Source organism: Peromyscus leucopus, chromosome 16_21 (assembly GCF_004664715.2).
Source record: "Peromyscus leucopus breed LL Stock chromosome 16_21, UCI_PerLeu_2.1, whole genome shotgun sequence".
NCBI classification, from domain to species: Eukaryota; Metazoa; Chordata; class Mammalia; order Rodentia; family Cricetidae; genus Peromyscus; species Peromyscus leucopus.
The window spans coordinates 46,691,569-46,712,570 of NC_051084.1; the positions used below are offsets into that span (position 1 = coordinate 46,691,569).

A 21,002-nucleotide genomic window follows, 5' to 3' on the forward strand; every position below is an offset into this window, starting at 1 on the left:
CAATGGTGGTGGTTGGTGGTGTTGATGGTAATGATGAAGAGGATGATGATAATGATAATGATGATGAGGAAGAAGAGAAGTAGCAAGATGGATGATTGTGGTATTGATGATGAGTTTGATGATGGTGGTGGTGCTGATGATGGGTTTGATGATTGTGGTGGTGATAATGGGTTTGATGATTGTGGTGGTGATGATGGGTCTGATGATGGTGGTAGTGATGATGAAGATGACAGTGATAATGATGAGGATGATGGTGATGATGATTATGGAAAATGATAAAGAGGAGGAGTAATAATAATGGTCATGATGATGATGATAGTGGAGGCATGATTGCTCACTTGGAAAATTCCAATGATTTACCAAACAGAACAAAATTTGCTGAGAAATAATATATGAGCTGGTCAAGTTCACAGCAACAAGTATTTTTAAATTAATTGAATATGAACTAAGAATAAACATGGGACACAGATGCTTTTAAAATATAATGTATAATCCTTTGAATAAACAAAATATGTATGTGTAAATTTAATATGTGTGAATGCTTTGTATGTATGTAGAAAACCACAGTCATTAGGGAAAGAAACCAAATACCAAGCAAACTAAAAGACACCGAGTTTAATACTGGAGATTTCAATATGATAAAGAAGTTAGCTTCTGCTAAATTGATGCACAATCTTGCCAGTAACTTTAATAACATGTTTATATATCTAAATAAGGTTAATATAGTGTATATGAAAAGAATGAAAGGGAGATTTAAACTATGCACTTGTAGACATCATCTGGCCACAGACTCATGGTGCCATGAAATGTAGTGGTGTAGACAGAGCATCAGAGTGGCATGCAGCTCCTAGACGTGCAGAAATTTGCCCAGAAGCTTTTTGGAAAACATGTAAGAACACGTCAATGGAAAAGCACAGATTGCTCAACAGTCCCACAAATGGTCCTGAAGTGATGGTATATCTGCAGTCACAAGTTATTAGAAAAGGGTCTCGACCAGAGAGCCCAAATTTATCCATGGCAACATCAAATGAGCACCTGGACCATGGCCCTAAAGTAAAAACAGAAAGCACAGAAATATAAAAGTTTTGAAGATGCCATGGGGGATCTTTACCAAACACAAGAAGAGCTTGATGTAGGACATCTAAGTGCCTAGCTTCTTCCCGCCTTTCCCTCAAGCTCAGACTCTGGGTCAAAGAGAAAGAATCCCATTCACTTAAAAAAAAAAGTGTAACTTTTTTGTTCAAAATTATATTTTTGAAATGAATTTCTATTAGTGTCTAAGTCTAAAGTAAATAAGGCATTCATTCTTTTATGAAATATTTCATGGTACAAATAACACATTTTAGCAAAGCTTTATTGTTTAGCCAACTGGCTGTTTTTAATTCTTGGCTATAAGCCAGGCCATAGTAAACAATCATCTGTCTCCTGGTGGTTACGTGGAAATATTTTCTTTATGTGAATAAATTGTTCCTCCAGAAAAATGCATATAAATGCATGTATAAAGTTTTATATATATCTAGTATCTTATCTACCTACTTCTCAATTGCAATCTGAGGGAAAGGAAACAAACATGGAAGACAAGAAGTAGAAACCTAAGCTAGAGAATTTTTTTTTAAAATTTTATTTTACAATACTATTCAGTTCTACATAATAGCCACAGATTCCCTTGTTCTCTCCCTTCCTGCCCCCTCCCCCTCCCCCCAGCCCACCCTCCATTCCCACCTCCTCCAGATCAAGGTCTCCTCTGAGGACTGAGATCGACCTGGTAGACTCAATCCAGGCAGGTCCAGTCCCCTCCTCCCAGATTGAGCCAAGCATCCCTGCATAAGTCCCAGGTTTCAAACAGCTAACTCATGCAACGAGCCCAGGACCTGGGACCACTGCCTAGATGCCTCCAAAACAGATCAAGCCAATCTACTGTCTCACCTATTCAGAAGACCTGATACAGTTGGGGGCCCCTCAGCCTTTGGTTCATAGTTCATGTGTTTCCATTCGTTTGGCTATTTGTCCCTGTGCTTTATCCAACCTTGGTTTCAACAATTCTCGCTCATATAAACCCTCCTCTTTCTCACTAATTGGACTCCCGGAGCTCCACCCAGGGCCTAGCTGTGGATCTCTGCATCCAGTTCCCTCAGCCATTGGATGGGGTTTCGAGCATGACAATTAGGGTGTTTGGCCATCCCATCACCAAAGTAGGTCAGTCCCGGCTGTCTCTCGACCATTGCCATCAGTCTTTTGTGGGGGTATCTTTGTGGATTTCTGTGGGCCTCTTTAGCTCTTAAATTATAGCTATATGAGAAATAACAAAATACACCAACATGCTAGCATCTGTTCAGTATGAATGCCAGGACTAAGTATCTGTTTCTTCCAACATACTTTAACACTTGATAATGGGAAAAAATTGTCCTTCCACCAGAATTTTAACTATGTTGATAACTGCTGACCATTTTCTAGGCCTACACAAACTGTGTTTCTAAAGGTCCATTTTTGCACTCCCATTATAGTTTCTGTGCCAGTTAGATAGACTTATGTGTCCAGGGAACTATCAATTAGGCAGCTCTTTAATTCCCACACCAGGGAATCAGCATGGAGGGGACATTCCCTAATCTCAACCTATTTCTAATACAATTAGCTGGAACACATGCAAATTCAAATGAGCGGGATTAATTGGTTCATTTTTTGGAAGACAAAGAGTATATAAACAAACAAATAAACAAATAAATAAATGACTATAAGCAAAGACATAGAATAAAAACCCTCAGATATCATTACCCTGTCACTTAATTATGAGCTTTTCAGTACAGTCTCTCTCTCTCTCTCTCTCTCTCTCTCTCTCTCTCTCTCTCTCTCTCTCTCTCTGTCTTTCGAGACAGGGTTTCTCTGTGTAGCTTTGCACTTTTCCTGGATCTTGCTCTGTAGACCAGGCTGGCCTCGAACTCACAGAGATCTGCCTGGCTCTGCCTCCTGAGTACTGGGATTAAAGGTGTGCGCCACCACCACCTTGGATTTGATTAGAGCAACAACAGTAGTTTTTCCTTCTTTTTAATTAAGTTTACTTTTCAACTGAGAACCAATCACAGTGGCAAAGGCTTTAATTCACTGGAAGGCCTACTTTTCACTTTGCATTTATCTCCTTCTTGCTTCTGGAAATGTGGACATCAGAAATTGTCCAGGGATGGATGGGCCACACAACAACATTGTGGAGAATACCAATAAGTCAGATGGTCTTTATTTCCCTGCAAGCATGCATTCCCCTTCCTTCACAGAACACTCTGAGAAGCCCACTTACCACTGTCATTTTTTCCTTCCAATGCTAGACACTGTATTAGAATCTCCATGTGTATACGCGCAAACCGTGCCTTTCCACAGTAGCATGCCAGTGTTAAGAAAACCAGGGCTAACCATTCAAGCTTCACATCTAGTGCTCAACAGACAGAGTGGGAGCTTTTCTAATTCTAAAGCCATAGATCACATAGCCATCACTTAGTTCCTTTGAGAAATGTAAACATACTTGTCCAACTAAGAAAAGACAAATGAAGGAAACAATATTAAATCTTTTTTAAACCTATACTGAATTCCTTCCAAACTAACATGGGATCATTTTCAAGATGACTGACAACTTGAAAATCAATTTTTAAATTATCAGGCTGGGAAGATGGCTCAGTGGGTAGAACATTTGTGAGCAAGTGTGATTACTGGGTTTAGATCATGAAAACCCAGTTGAAAGACAGATGAGCACAGTGACCTACCTGCAATCCCAGCCCACAGGAAATTGAGACAGGGAATATCTGAAACATGCCAGCTAGACAGACTAGCCAAAATGATAAGATTCGGGTTCAGGGAGATGAGGTTTCAATATATAAAGAGGAGAGGGGTTGAGAGAGATACCTGACATCAACCTACAGCTTCCATATGCAAATGTACACACATGCATTTGCACCCTTCCCCGCCCACACACACATACATATATAATAAAAGCTATCCTAGGTAAGAAGGATGGCATGTATGAGCTCAAGGCCCTCACACAAGGCCATTCATGTCATCAAAACTACTTGCTATCAAACCAATTGTTTTCTGTCTTTCCAGAAATGAATTACTGTTACAAAGAAGAAAGCCTTTGATTCTTCAATGACAGACAAACTTAAATGCAAACCATTATGTGGCAGGTCATGCATGTTTTCTAACAGTTCATCCTTCATCCATACAAGGCTGTAGGTGATTAGAAATACAACAGTACCTTCCTCTCTTTGGGGAAAAGGGGGAAATGTGGTTACCTTGTCTTTCTACTCTAAATTCCTTGGATGACTTCCTTTTGTATATTCAGGTGGATATCTCATTTCTCTAAACAGCACAAAAGCATCCTTCAGTTTCTCCGCATTCCAGAGAAAAAGGTTTTATTAAAAGTCCAAAGGGCTTTGATATTTATGGAAGGTCAAGGTGTTTTTCGTTTTTTTGTTGTTGTTGTTGTTGTTGTTTTTTTTTTTGTTTTATTGCTGTTGGTGGTGGTGGTGGGGGTGGGGGTGCATGTGTACGTGTGTGTGTGTGTGTGTGTGTAGCATATTGTAATTTTGAAATCTTGAGTTATAAGATAAAGGTACCTTGGAAAAGGAAACTCAGTTGAGACAGCCCCTCCATCAGATTGTCTGCAGGGAAGTTTGTAAGGCATTTTCTTCATTAAGGATTGGTGTGGTCACCACTAGGGAGGTGGTTCTGAGTTATATAAGAAAGCAAGCTTAACAAGCCAGTAAACTGAGCATCCGTCCATGCCTCAATTACTGCCTCCAGGTAGCTGTCCTGAATTCCTGCCTTGGCTTCCTTTACTGACAGAGTATAAGCCAAATAGACCCTTTCCTCTCCAGGTTGCTATTTGTCATGGTGTTTTGTCACAGCAACAGGAACCCAACTAACAACAAAGGGGAGAAATATGAGCTCCGAAGGTTTGCACTGCTGAAAGAATGCAGGGGCATTGAGAAGCAGTATGGAGTCTTTGCACCACAGAGAAGACATAAGACACCATATATATAAAGAAAAAAAACAGAACAGGAGACACTAATATCCGGTCTCAAACATGATACATGGAGCAGAAGCATACTCCCCTCTATTCTATTAACTAAGATGCATTCAAAGAGTAAGAGTGTAAAAACAGCAGAGGGGATGTGATGTAGAAGAGCAGATACAAAGGAGCAGATTGTAGGACAGGCAAGCTTAGAGACCTTTATGTAATGAAAGAACTAAAGTCCAAATTATAGTTTCATTAGGCAGATTTGCTGAATAGGCAGATTGTCGTTACTGTCAAAAAGAGGAAGCCGAGAGTTGGTAGTTTGGCTAATCTATTTCAGGCTATTAATGACCTTTCTTGTATATACTATAATACCATGCAGGAAGTACAAAATATACATGGAGCATTGTTAAATTTTAACAAGTGACCCTGTCTGGCTAATTTCTGTCAAATGAGACCTGCATAGTTACCTAAAACTTCTTATCGCCCGTCACAAGGGCAAGACTCAAGTATGATGGTTCCTTCTCCAGAGCTTTGTATCCTCACAGTGTCTGAGACCTCGGGAGAAGCTTTCCCATATCAGTGCCTACACACATGTCTGAATTCATTGTTTCAGTGGGAGGTTATCCTTAATACAAAATACCCAAACCATGTAACTATGTGCCAAGCCAGGCAGGAGATAGTGTTTAGTGCTGGAAGTCCAACATTGGGTTACATCCATATTTTCTGTTCTTGGTAGTAGGCCACTGGATGCCCACCAACAAGTCCATCCTCCAGGGGCACCAGAAGGGTTATTAACATGTGGTATTTTTACAATTAGGACTTAATGTTCCCATAAGTGATTTACTCTGATGGCTCTGGATGAGTTCCCTTCATTTTTGTCCTTTCTCATTATTGATTTGTAATGTTGCCAGCCTTCCTTACCCAGGGTTGTCACTAGCCAATTGTTGCTAGCTGTCATTAAAATTGTATCTGGATGTGTGTGCATTAGCCTACAAAGAGATCGATGGGGTAAATATTCAGTGCATGGCCAAAACAGACCCTGGATATTTGAAAAATCAAGTTTCTTTGCCTGTCTAGGATACTTTCCAAAGGGCTGCACACCACAACACTGCATTTACCCCCAAATTTCCTGGAGAATTCTGGACTTTTAAGTATCCCATCAGGGTGTACTCAGGTGATTCGTTATTTCATTTTTTCATAATAGCATTTAAAAATTAATTAAACTATATTTACATCATTCTTCATTTCCCCTCTAACCCCTCACATGACCTATGATTAAACCTAGCACTTCTCTCCAATTCATGACTTATTTACACACATACACACAGAGAGAGAGAGAGAGAGAGAGAGAGAGAGAGAGAGAGAGAGAGAGAGAGAGAAAAGAGAGAAGAGAGGAGAGAGACATTCATGTGTACAAATAAATTTTAAATTCAACCTGCTGAGTCCATTTAGTGTTACCAGTATGTGTACACTTTTAGGGATGACTAGTTACCATTAAATAACCATTTATGGGGCTCATCCCTGAGGAAGACTACTTCTCCCTCATAGCTTGTACTTCTTATCTAGGAATGGGGCCCCTGTGAGATTTTCCTCACCCACATTGGCATGTCAGCTGGTGTTGCCATTGTTAAGAACTTGTTCAGACAGCCAAATTGTTGAAATGTCATGAATACAGCTTCCCTGTCATATCTAGAAGACACAAACTTGTAGCAGACTCCTTGGTCCTCTGTCTTTTAACAGTCTTCTCAACACCTCTCCACTGTGTTCCTTGGGCCTTAGTACAGGGGTTGTTTGTAGATCTATCCGTTGAGGCTGGGCCCTACCGTCCATTGCTCTCTTCATTTTGACCAGTTGTGGCTTTCTGGATCTGATATAAAAGCCTCCTGTCTGAGTAGTAGCTTTCATTGCAGTAGAAGGTGATGTGCAAGGTTTTCAGAGAGAAAAGTAATCAATAGTCCTATCTCACCATGATATTTATGAATCACAATGGTGAGCATTATGGTAAGAAGTCCTTAATAGTACAACAATGACACTTATATATTGGCAGAATCCAAAAGGAGTGTAATTGGGACTTAAGGTCTGCACAAGAGGAGGGATCATGCCCAGCACTGAAAACGTAGCCAACTACCTGTGGCTAGGGAGGTCATGAAAATTAGAAAACATACTACTGCTACTTTTTTAAACCAGTATAATTTTTAATTGCCTTCTAAATACTTATCCACATACTTACAGATGAGTTTAGCTATCATCTCTTATATTAGTTAGGCTTCTCTCAGGAACAAGACTAATAAAATGAGTATGTTTTTATTTATGATCGAATGATAGCTATAATGAGATATAATGAGTGAATATATGTATATATGTGTGCATATGTATATATTATATATGTACACACATATATATACATATATACACATACGTACACATAAAGGGTATTTATCAGATTGGCTTGCAACTTGTGGTCTGAACTATGGCTGTTTCACAACAGAAAAACAGATCATCTGGTAGCTATTCAATCCACAAGACTGAATGTGTAGCAGTACCTATTGGTGTTAGACTTCTGAATGTAGAATCTGCAATCTACATTGGAATCTCAAAAAAGTTAGTTCTAATACCAGAGGAGGATTGCCTCAGTAGCAGGATAGATGAACTTGCCGGCCAGAGTGAGGGAAGGCAGACAAAAGGCAAAGTTTCTCCCATTTCTTTAATCTGGGCTAACACCATATGATGTAATGTAGCCCATATTTAGTGTGGGTCTTCCTTCATTACATAATCTGAGTAAGAAAATCTCTTGCAGGAGTGACCAAGAGATTGAATTTTAGTTAATGCCAGATGTAGTCAAGTTGACAACCAAGGTCAGTCATCACGTCCCTTATCAAAGAAGCTTCTTATTGGGTTGGAGAGATGGCTCAATAGTTAAGGGCACTGTCTGCTCTTCCAGAGGACCTAAGTTCAATTCTCCAGCAACCACATGGCAACTTACAACCTTCTACAACGGGATCCAATGCCCTCTTCTGGAGTGCAGGCATACAAGGCACTCATATGTATCATAAATAAATACATCTTTAAGGCTGGAAGGATGGTTCAGCAGTTAAGAGCACTGGCTGTTCTTCCAGAGGACCCAAGTTCAATTCACAGCACCCATATGGTAGCTCACTACTTTCTGTAACTCCAGTTCCAAGGGTTCTAACACTCTCAGACCAATGCACATAAATTATTATTATTATTATTATTATTATTATTATTATTATTATGGTTTTTTTGAGACAGGGTTTCTCTATGTAGCTTTGGTACCTTTCCTGGAACTCACTCTGTAGCCCAGGCTGGCCTCAAACTCACAGAGATCCGTCTGCCTCTGCCTTCTGAGTGATGGGATTAAAGGCATGCACTGCCACCAACTGACTAAAATGTGATTAAATAAATTTTTAAAAATACCTTTTAAGAAAAAGAAACATCTTCTTGCAGGGGGCAGAGACTATTGAAGGACTCATTATTCCTAGAAATAAAATGGGTAACAAAAAGGTAAGATAAATATATTTAACTAGAACTTTAGGCTTTTAGCTTTCCTATGATTCAACTTGTTTCTCATATGTTTACTCATCACACTGACTTTTACCTCTCTAGTGTTATCATGGGTGTGACTCTCCCTCTTTTTGTGAAAAACATTAGCCTGGACCATGATATTGACAATTATGAACATAGTTAAGCAAATGTCCTTGTGGTATGATGGAGCATCCTTTGGATATATACCCAGGAGTGTTATAGCTGGGTCTTGACATTGATTGATTCCAGTTTTCTGAGAAATTGCCATATTGGTTTCCCTTTGGTTGTACAAGTTTTCATTCTTACCAGCAATGGAGGAGTGTTCCCCTTGCTCCCCATCCTCACCAACATGAGCTGTTGCTTGTGTTTTCAATCTTAGCCATTCTGATAGGTATAAGATAGAATCTCAGAGTTGTTTGTATTTGCATTCTCATGGCTAAGGACATTAAACGTTTCTTCAAATGTTTCTCAGCCATTTGATATTCCTCTGTTGAAAATTTGTTTAGACCTGTACCCCACTTTTAAATTGGATTATTTGGTTTGTTCATGTCTACTTTATTGAGTTCTTTATATATTTTGGAAATCAGCCCTCTGTCTGATGTGGGGTGGGTGAAGATCTTTTACCATTCTTTAGGCTGCCATTTTGCCCTAATGATAGTGTCCTATGTCTTACAAAAGCTTTTTAGTTTTATGAGGTCCCATTTATTAACTATTGATTTTAGTGCCTGTGTTATTGGTGTTCCATTCAGGAAGTTGTCTCCTGTGCCAATGCATTTAATGTTTCTCCCTACTTTCTCTTCTCTCAGGTTCAGTGTATATGGTTTTATGTTGAGGTATTTGATCCACTTGGACTTGAGTTTTGTGCAGGATGATAGATATGAATCTATTTGCATTCTTCTACATACAGACATTCAGTTAGACCAGCACTATTTGTTGAAGATGCTTTCCTTTTTCCATTGTATAATTTTGGGTTCTTTGTCAAAAATCAGGTGTCCATAGGTGTGTAGATTTTGTTAGGTGTTTTCAATTCCATTCCATTGATCCATCTGTCATTTTATATTAATACCAGGCAGGTTTTATTACTGTAGCTCTGTAATAAAGCTTGAGATCATGGATCTTGATACCTCCAAAGAAAGCAATTCTTAACCAGGAAAGTTCATAGACTTAGAGGTAAAATTAAACAGAGACCCTGAGATCTCTGTCTCTGTCTCTGTCTCTGTCTCTGTCTCTCTCTCTGTGTGTGTGTGTGTGTGTGTGTGTGTGTGTGTGTGTGTGTGTGTGTGTGTGTGTCTTGTCTTTCTCTCTCTCTCTCAGGGCAGGGTTACTCTGCCACACTGTTGACTGAAGAGTTGCATATAGAACCCAAGTAGACAATCTTCCAACAGTAGCATGGAGAGGAGGGAAGCTAAGCATGCCTTTGAAATGCTGCTAAAGGAATCCTGATGCTACCTTCATGCACATCAGAGTAAATAAAATGTTGTTTAAAAAAAAACATTGTGCATAAGAGATGAAAAAAGAAAAAACTACTCAAAGGAATTTTAGCTAAGAGGAGATAGAGGCAGGAGAGGAAGAAGACCAATAAAGAGGAGGTGATTAAGTAGGGAGTTCAAGATTCTGGATACAGTAGGAAAGTATACAGTTTAGATTTTCTATAGTAAATATCTTCACGTTTGGTAAAGAAACTCACCACAAAAGAACAATTTATTACATAATTACATAAATATAACCTCAAAGATACACAGAACAAAACATACAAAGTGGAAGATTTTCAGTGTAAGGCTTCAAATTGGGTGAAAACAGCACAGGAAGCCAATCAGCAAACCAGAATTAGCAAGTGTTGGAATAGATGCTCTGATAAAATGTAGGAGAGAAAGCATATCAGTGAATTCAGTGTGACAATAACAGAACTGGACAGAGGAGCCGCTGCGTGATGATCTAAATGAAAAGTAGCCAGCACACAGAACAGAAACATCATTAAACAGCAGAAACCATCCCAGTCAGTTAGATAGCATGCTTAAATGATTGGATGTCAAGAACAATGAAATACATTCAGGTGGTTTAATTGAAAATACTCATGAGATGTAGTGAAGAAAGGAAATGCGTATAAAAGAAATAAATTAGAAGTAACAAAACAATAAATGTAGGAAAGATGGGTCATAGAATGACAGGGTCAGAAAATTTGGAAATGTATATGATGAACAGATAGACAGTGCTGCTTTGGACATAGGAATCATGGTACCAGGCCAGTGGGTTTCCAAAGATGGATCACAGGATCCACAAGACTATTCCTGAATTCTTTTCGTAATGTCACTAAGACACTGTTGGCCTCTTTTACTGCGTTGACATTTGAACTGATAACACAAAATGGCAGATCCTATCCCTTGTCCAGTGATGTAATCTCTTCCTCTGGTTCCCAAAGTCATCAACATATGCTAGCAAGAAACTACTTGCTTTTAAGTATGAATCCATACATTATTAGTTTTTAAAACTTTCAATGTTTAAATTGTCTTGTTATTTTTTTACTTTAATGAATTATAAGGTATCAAAGTAGGAATTGAGGCTTAGGGAAAAAAGTCATCTATTAGATTATCCGAATTGTATACTGAACTTGATTTTTTTTTTGCTTGATAACAATTTTATCTTGAAAATTGTTAATATACAAATGGTGGGTATTTTTTTTCAGACTTGAGGTTGTTCAATACTTCCTTAGGTAAAACAGTTGCTTCAGGGAATACAATGTTGCTGCAAAGGATACGATGCAAGCTTTCCTGTGAAATTAAAATTTAGAACAACTTGTAGCTCCATTGAATGCCAGCATGAAAGGAAGCTTTTGTTACAAATGGTTGTGATATTGTCAAATGGGATTGTGTGGTTATGAATAATGAGACCTATCAGCATTGAGAGAACACTGTATAGCTCAATGAATAATATTTTCCTAGTAACCACTGCTTAATAATGCAAAAACAAAGATAATATACAGTTAGACCTAGACTGGAGCAATTATTTTAATATAACAGAGGACAGTGTGCTTAATTGCAGACTCCACAGTGACCCCACCTTTCAGTCCACTATTCTTGGTCATTTTGGTTAAGAATAAAGATGTCTTGCTAACTGTCTAAAACTGACTATTAAAATCCAACTCTTGGCCCTCTTTCCCCACTGCTCTAGATTCTAGGGAGATGGCAAAGTTCACAGAGAGTTAGTATGTGACTTGGGAACAAAATCAAGAGAAAATGCAGAGGAGAAAACTCAAGAAACAGTGATGAAAGTGTGGAAATTGGAGAAGAATTTGTTAACGATCATGTTTCTGAGCCTAGGAATGATACTTGTTTCATTATGAGCAGGCAATGACTGAAGCCCTAGACTGTGGTCTGGATGACTAGGCATTGTTTTTGTCTTCAGGACTTAAGAATACAGTTCCTTGACAAGCACAGAATCAGGTGGTTGACAGCAATGTGATTGAAATCCATGCAAAGATATGATGATGCTATACAGCTGTATGATTGAATTTTGCAAGAAGAACCAATTCATACCACTGCAAGAAAGCACAAGATTGCCATTTAAAATGCCCAGGGAGAAATGTGGAGGCCATTTGAGAGCTGAATAAGTATCTTCTGGAACAATTTGTTGGAGATCATGAAGCCTGGCACCAACTTGCCAACTTGCAAAACTTAATAACAGCAAACATGGCTATGCCAAAGCAGTCTTGCTTAGAGGCACTAGTGATGACTAATCCACATAACCATGCATACTGTAAGGAGTATGCAGAAGTCAAATACACCAAAGTGGACTTGAAAACCTTGAGCTTTCAAAAAAGTGACTTGCACAGGCACTGAAACTCAACAACAGAAACTTGAGAGCTCTCTATGGAATTCAGTTTGCAGGTTGAAGTAAGAAGGAAACAAAGTACTCTCTTAAGGCCATTGAAGACACCTTGAAAACTGCAGATCAGTTAGTCTTAAGGTTACAGAAACTCTTTGACATTAGGTTTCAAAACTGTATAATAGAACTTCTTGGCCTGTGACTTATTTACAAAATGCCTAGTGCCATTTGTATTCTAATTTTCTGTTATAAACTATGTGTTTATATAAATCACAAATTGCCTATACAGCTAAGCAGGAAGATGAAGGAGATGCATGGAAGAAAGATTTAAGATGTATCGATTGTATCAGTTTTCATATCACTACACACATACCTTGTTAAATAAACCATGATGATTTATTAAACTAAAAAAAACCCAACTCTCTTTTCAATTGCCTCAAGGAATCTGAATTTTCATATCAGACACATCAAAATAATACATTACAATGAACTGATTGCCATGAAGTGGGACTCCCAATGCACATTACTAAGTCATCATTAACAGATGTACATAAATGTAAAATAGTGTCAGTCTGCAGTGTTTTTCTTTGTTTTCACAGAGTATTTTAGGAAAATAAAAAAAATTTGCCACTGCTGAATATATTATTTTTATTCTGGAAGAACTAATAAGCAGTTAAGTTTTTAATTCTTAATGGGTAAGTACAGGTAAATGTAAGTAAGATGGACCAATAGAGAGTTATTTCTGCTTTCCAAAATTAGTAAGTGTGTAAAGAGGTAGACATGAGAATGTCTGAGAAATGCTATCCTGGCAACAGATAGGGATACAAACAAGAGAGAACCCACATCAGTTTGAGAGCACTGGACACACATAAATTATGGTGTTATAGTTGTTGAGTCTTAATCTCTATGTTTGAAACCTTAAAGAGACTACATCAAAGCAAATATCTTTATTGAAAAATTAATCTAAAGTCTTACATTTATTTTGAATGACCCATCACTTATCTCTTTATTTTATTAACATTGGATATATTTTTACTAAATTCAAGTAAATTAAATGTTAAATATTTTATTAAAAGGAACATATCTTGCTGCATTGACTTTTGTAAAATTACTTCATCTAGTTTTTAGCATGAAGCTAATAGTTGTTTTCTTAAGTGTGTCCAAACACATCATCTACAAATTTATTTAGAATAAGTTATAAAGATTGATCAAGTATTATCCCCAGAAATAGAGATCTCACATTTTAAACAAGACATGAAGATATTTACCCATATCTAATACCTGCTGTCTCTGTCAGATGAAGAATCCCTAAGTTTTACCTTGTATAGAATGATGCCAATAAGTCACTATAAGTACTTCTAAGTATCTACCTACCACTGAAGAACATTGAAAATCAAATCCTCAAGTTATCTTACTACCCTAGTTATATAAAAATGATAATAGTCCAGGTGTCACATGTGAAAAACCACTGCAGTATCAGTAAATTATACACAATTTCCTAAGTCTTTTCATTAGAAAATGGGAATTTTAAATCTTTGTATTTCTTGGAATGCACATGGATCACCCTACTGACTTCAGGTGTTTCTGTTATGCAGAAAAAAGTAAGTATTGCAAGTGTTCAGTCAGTGTATTTCTACCATGTTTTTCCAACATAGCAATCATCGATAAGCCAAACACTGCAGATAAGGAGGTAGAAAGAGTATGAGCCAGAGAACCTGGCCAGGATGCTTGCTGTGAGAAGTATCTTCTTGATATCACAGAAAAAGTGTGCTGATGAAATATTAACAATATGGTTGCCTAAACAAGACATGCATAAGGACCACACCAATGGACACACCAACATTTGTGAATGAAGTTTCATAAGGCCATACATTGGTGAAGAGGTGCAGGTAATAAATACATGTAACAGACAGAGGGAGACTCCATTTCATCCAAGGACAAACTCCACAATAAGTTTTCCAATCCCCTAAACACATAGGAGCATAGGAGCAAACTAAATAGTCTCAGAAGATTATACACACACACACACACACACACACACACACACACACACACACACACAAACACATACACACACATACACACACACACACACACACACACACACAGCTGAAAGTTTTTCTGGCTCCTGTGGCCCCAAGGTCCTGCAGCTGCTTAGACCCAAGTAAACACACAGAGGCTTATATTAATTAAAACTGCTTGGCCATTAGCATTCTGTTAATCTATATGTTGCCATGTGTTTCATGGCTTTACCAGTGTGCCTGTTACATGCTGCTCCCTGGACAGTGGGTTGGCATCTTCTCACTCAGCCTTCCTCTTCCCAGAATTCTCCTTGTCTGTTTATCCCACCTATACTTCCTGCCTGGTTACTGGCCAATCAGTATTTTATTAAACCAGTGTACAAGAGCATTATCCCATAGCATGTGTGTGAGCATACACACACACACACACACACACACACACACACACACACACACGTGTGCGCGTGCACATTCACACACACACAGTTATATAATATATACACAGACATGCAAACTTAATATATTAATACATATGCACATACACACATAACAAATAATAGATACATATACATATATATTATATACACATATTCTATGTAATATATATTAACACATGCGTGTGTGTGTGTGTGTGTGTGTGTGTGTGTGTGTGTGTGTGTATTCTGAGCTTTGCTGTGTTTCTTCCTGAGTGGTGTACCTGGTGCTTTTTCTTTCTCTTAGTTTTGTGGCCCCTTTGAACAATTTGAGCCTCTTTGAACTTTTTTCTTGCTACTGTCATTCAGTGACTACCTTTATCTCTTGGACTTCTAAGCTGTTTTGAACTACTTGGGCTATTACAGTTTCTGTGACAGGCCTTGTCAGCTTGAAGGTTCTTGTGAACAAATTTGGAGTTCTGTTGAGCACTGAATGTCTCCCGTGTGGAGGGGAATGTTAAAATGCATTTGTCTTTTTTTTACTCTGCTGAGGTATTAAGTTTCTGTTGAAACATTTGAGATAGAGGAACAAGGGTTTTGAGATGTCTATTGTGATTTGTGTGACCATGGAAAATGTCAAGTATATACTATCTTGATGCCTTCTAGGGGGAATTCTGACTCATTTTTTGTAAAGTTATGATGGATTCTAAAGTAGCACTTGGTATTAAAGGAGTTGGTTCTCTCCTTCCACCGTGTAGGTCCCAGGATCAAAATCAGTTTACCGGCCTTTACCCACTGAGCCATCTTGCCGCCCTTGATCTCAAACAATGAATCTTACATCCATACTTCTGGAATTCCTAGGAACTCCAAGAAAGCTAGTCTACCCTCTTGAATTCTTGAAAATAAATGAGTAATAAGCCTCTGGCCACTCATTTTTAAATCTCTCTCTGAACTTAATCACATGTTTAAATTAATATTCTTGGTATGTCTAATTTGAACTGGGTCTATGAATGTTTTAAGGATGACTGTTTCACTACACTAATCTATATGAGCTGTGGCTTCTTATTCCGTGTTTTCTTTGTTTTCCTCTATTTTCTGACTTTGAAAAAATGCAGTTAGCTAAAGCATAGAAGTTTCTTCATTGATTGTAGAATTGGGAACAGGAAAGAAATAAAGAAGAAAAAAACCAACTTGTTATAAAAAAAAAAAAACCCAACTTGTTATATAGGTTTTACCTCAGGCAGGCCTAAATGTTAACTAATTTAAGTATGAATTTTGAGATTCCTTCCTAGAGGAATGGGTTGCAGCTAGTGCTTTCAACTGTTAATTCTGGAAATGGAGATGGAAAAAGAAATCTCTCAGAGGATTCATAAAAGATCTCCAGTCTTCTAAAGTGAATATTTTGGGAAGAAAATAAGAATCTAAAATATTTTACTAAGGTACAGTAAATTTATATACAACAATATGTATTTTAGAAACGAGATTTGTTAGGTTACAAAATTTTGTATTTCTTATGTAAGTTTTTTAAAGAATTTTCTTCCAAATAGATTCCAGAAAGGTATTAATTATTACTATTTTTTCTTTGTCAAGGGTAACAATATGCAGACATATATTTTTTTGTAAAATGATCAGAAAATTTTTAAACTGATTTAAGTCTTTTAAACTTTAAATTAAATCTAAACTGATTTAAATCATTTTAAAACATTTTAGGATTGTGCTGTGTGTAGAGACACTTCAGCCCATACAAAATATATGTATATATACATACAAATATATATTCAATATATATAGTCAATATTAAGATGGGTTAATTTTGTTATTGGTAGAGTTGCTAATGGTAATGTCTTTAGTTGTAAATAATGTTAAGAAATTGTATGTTTTACTATATAATTTGATATATACATATATATCAAAAAGTTATCAACATTTTATGTTTTATTAAGATAATTGCCTATATTTTCTGCTGATCTTGTCATCTTGTGGATATCTAGAAGACGATATTAACAAAGCCAACTTTTTTTGTTGTTGTTGTTGTTTAGCCTTCTCTAAAGGATCATTTTGTAAACAATTATTTCAAGGTGATTTTTAAGACATTAATAACCTATATATACATGACTAGAAGTATTTAGAAATATGTGCCTGAACTTTATGTATTATGAAGAAGTTTGTGAGTTAAAGATATATGACTTTATTAATAATACATTCAGAGAGACCCATGAATTTTCTGCTTTATACAATATGCATTCCATCTGTGCTGACAGTCTATAAAATGGCCAAGGAAATCCTTTTGACACTTCCTGTATTTTTAATCAGTACCATTCAGATGAAAATGCTGCCATTTGGGGAGTTCTCTCTGAAACTCTGGCTACATCTGCTTCTGTGTGTGTAAGATGCGTGTGTATGGCAGAAAATGAATCTGTGTTCACTAGCACTGTTCCCTAGATTTGTAAGGGACTTAGAGCTTTGATCTCTGATGGTTCTTCTGTGTGATGATGCTAATAGCTGCTGCTCTCCTGTGTGTATTTATGCTTTGTGTATTATATAAGCTCCTCTGATGCAAAGTTTAGGAGCCCACTTTACCAGATAGGTGTTCTTCAACTAGAACTGTTACTGATCTAACCCTCATTGGACCTGTGTTCATGAGTATATAAATGTAATGTGATCACTTCCTTTAAGCAAGGATAATTAGATATGCTCCAGCTCTTCCCTATTCCCAGCAGCACCTTCTAATAATTAAAAGACATTGGACACTGGTCACTGAAGGCACATATCTGTCTTAATTTTCAACTAGTTTAAATGTTCAGACTCACTGGTTATGGTTTTGTAAAGCTTTGTAATTTTTGATTGTTATCATTCTACAGAACTATAGATTGTTACAGAACTGTCTGATAAAAAGAACCCAAGCAATGTTCTTGAGGTGTTAAAATCACCAAGAGGAGAGAATTAAAACTCAAGAATGTACTCGTGGTAAGTCTGACCTAAGACACACTCCTTCTGTACCTTAAAATTGATCACATAGGGTTTTCCTGGCACTAACTCTTCATCTGTCCCTTATTCCCAAAGTGAGACCAGATCAGACTAAAGCAGGACATATCTCATTTAAGCAATGAAGGACAGTCAAGATTAAATTGCCACATAGTTAATTAAGAATGTCTTCAGGGAATATTGTTCAGAGACAAAGGAGGAAATCATCAGAGTCAAAGTGAATTCACACTGAGCAGGAGAGTGGAAGTATGAAGCAAAAGGTTTGTAAGTTTGAGGCTAGTGGAGATTTTACAACAAAGCCAGCAACAGATTGGGAGTCATTTGTTCCAGCCCTTCAAAAAGTGATTGAAGTCAAGAGGGTATGAAGAAATGCTTTTATACACTGATACCTGGCACTACCCTTGCTTCCTACTTATATTTTTGTTGTTGTTGTTGTTGTTTTTGTTTTAGACACAGGCAAAGTTCTTGTCAAGATTTACATATGAAAACAGTGGGGAAAAACCTGTGTCCAAGAAGAAATGAAGACATTCTAAAGTGATCCTTGCTCTGCTCTCTTTGGGTATCAAATGGTTGAAACAATAGACCTCAAGATATTAGAACTTCTTCAGGAGTCTCATGATGGTAGAAGAAAAAAAAAGGCTGGCTGTACCTTTGTGCCAGTCAAGCTGGGTGCTTATCTCTCAGAAGAAGATTTCACACGGTTCTGATAATTTTTCAGACCTCCTTGGAGGAGAGACTGGAGCCAAGACAATGATGATGGGGCACAGGCAGTCCGGGACTACTTAGTTATCCCACCTCTTTCCCTGCCCTGAAACCTGACGCTCTTGTCATGACCCCAAAAGATAGAGGTGCTGGGGTAGGGGATACACACTGGATGTCTGGTCCTTTCCCTAACATGGCCCATTCAATAAACCTCTGTTTTCTGCTCTCCTCAAATACTTGTTTGTTTAATTGGCTGTTGATGTGTGTGCAAAATCGAGCTTGGATCCTCACAACAAGATAACAGTCCCATCTCAGTTAACTCAACCTAGAAACTCTATCACACAGATGTACCCAGAGGTTTTGTCTCCTGTCTAATTCTAGATTTTGCCAAGAGGCATCATTATTAGCCATCTTATAACACAAAGTATTTTTAAAGAAACCTTATCTAATGTTTAACTCAACATTCTTTGCTTTTATGTCTGCAATATCATTTCATTTTTCCAAAACCTTATCAGTTGCTGCATCTTTCATTATGTATATCTGTTTGGGAAAGAAATATAATAAATGACTTTCCCCTGAAGTGAAGAAAAAATAATCCACGTAATCATGTGTACACTCTAAAAACATACAGTAATTCAGAGGAGGCATAAAGCTCAGTTATCAGTAATTGAGTTTCTGTGCTCCGTACTTGGAACTAATGAAAACTATAGAAGGCATTTTGGGTTTCCAGAGGATAACAATTGCTTGGTTGAGCTAATTTGATTTAAACCCCAAGAAGCAAGAATCTAAAAGGAAGCTATGTTTGACATAAACTTTATTTCAAGAAATAAATGCATTACTGATTTATCATTTTGAATTGGCACAACATTTATAATACCGAGTAGAGTAACTAAGGACTGTTAATAGATCAACATGGACTTGAATTATTGCTACTGGGAAGGTGACATAAGGGAGGAAAGAATAATGTTACTGGAGACTGTCCCTCACCTCTGCTCTTTCACAAAGAGAAATAAATATATTTTAACACCTTTCTGATGAGAAATTATTGTTTCTATCTTATAGTATTAGAATATTATATCCTTACAGTTCTCCAACTGCTCATAAATGTTAATGTCATGAAGAAAACATACACATCTAGTTAAGACCATTCTACATAGACATTAAAAAAAAATTCAAGTGGAAACAGTTCTGAGGTGTTCACTACGCTCTATAGACCTGAGCTTTCTGGACCTCTTTCTCAGAGAATGGCAACCAGGATGTGCAATAACGGATTTGAAAGCTATGGCAGCTCCACCTATGGAGGAGCATGTGGCCACCATCAGTCCCCCAGCAGCTTCTGGTCATCCACATCTTTGCAGGCAGAGAAGAAATCAAGAGTCAGAGCCCAGCACATTGTGCCGCGTACCGTATCTCAGCTGTTTTCTGCTACTCTGACTGATAAAGTGTTCAAAATTAGAAATGTTGAGATTTCACCAGGCATTATTGTAGAAATGATCAGGCATGCAGAAAAGGTTTCAACTAATATTGTTTACAAAATAGATGATGTAACTTCTGCACCCATGGATGTTTGCCAGTGGGTTGACACCGAGGACGCAAGTGGAGAAAACTCTGTGATTGCTCTAGAAACATACCTAAAAGTGGCTAGATATTTCCTGTCTTTTCAGAATGAAAAGAGCCTGGTAGCCTTTAAGATCATTCCCTGGAAAATATAAATGAGTTCATCACACATATTCTGGAAGTGGCCAATTCACACATGGTGCTCAGCAAATCCAACAACCAGCCCTCAGCAGGGATGCCTTCTATCAGCAACCCAGGAATGGGTGAGCCAGGAAACTGCCATGAGAATAACTTCATACCATAAAACAACCTCACAAAGGTCCAAAACCAGGTGCTGAATTTTACCAAGGCTTGTCCAAGACCAGAGGATTGACAGGATCCCAGGAACCAACTCTAACCCTATAGCCTCAATTGAACAAGCAGTAGATTTTCTGTGCAAGGAGGGGCATATTTATTTTACTGTGGATGATGATCACTTTAAATCTACAGATGCAGGGTAACTGGAGCTCATTGGGTACCTGAAATATTTCTAGCTGGACCTGTTTTCATCATCTGTTGTCTCTAGCTTTGCAGGTTTTGGCCAGTGGCTTCTAGGACAAAAGTTTCATATAGAAGTCCTCTTCAAACTTTGAGCTAATCTGTTTTCTTGTTTGTTGTTTATAGGTTCAAAGGAAGGTAGATAGTTGAGAAGGAAGTAAACCAGGGTGGAATTTCTTTTCTTTTTTTCTTTTTTGGGAGGATAGTGTTTCTCTGTGCAACCCTGGATGTCCTGGAACTCACTATGTAGACCAGACTGGCCTCAAACTGACAGAGATTCACTTGCCTCTAATTCTTGAGTGCTGGAATTAAAAGCATGTTCCATTACTGCCTGGCTCAGGGTGGGATTTCTTAGACATGTCAGATCAGCTAGTTAAGACTCCAGGATGGATGGACTGGATAAATGCTACTGTAGCAGGA

General features: G+C 37.7%; 2 pseudogenes; both read left to right on the forward strand.

Moving 5' to 3' along the window:
* The first annotated feature begins 903 nt into the window (after positions 1-903).
* On the forward strand, positions 904-12,569 carry LOC114690848 (annotated as a pseudogene).
* A 7,163-nt stretch (positions 12,570-19,732) lies between these two features.
* LOC114690850 lies at positions 19,733-20,545 on the forward strand (annotated as a pseudogene).
* Positions 20,546-21,002: the final 457 nt, after the last annotated feature.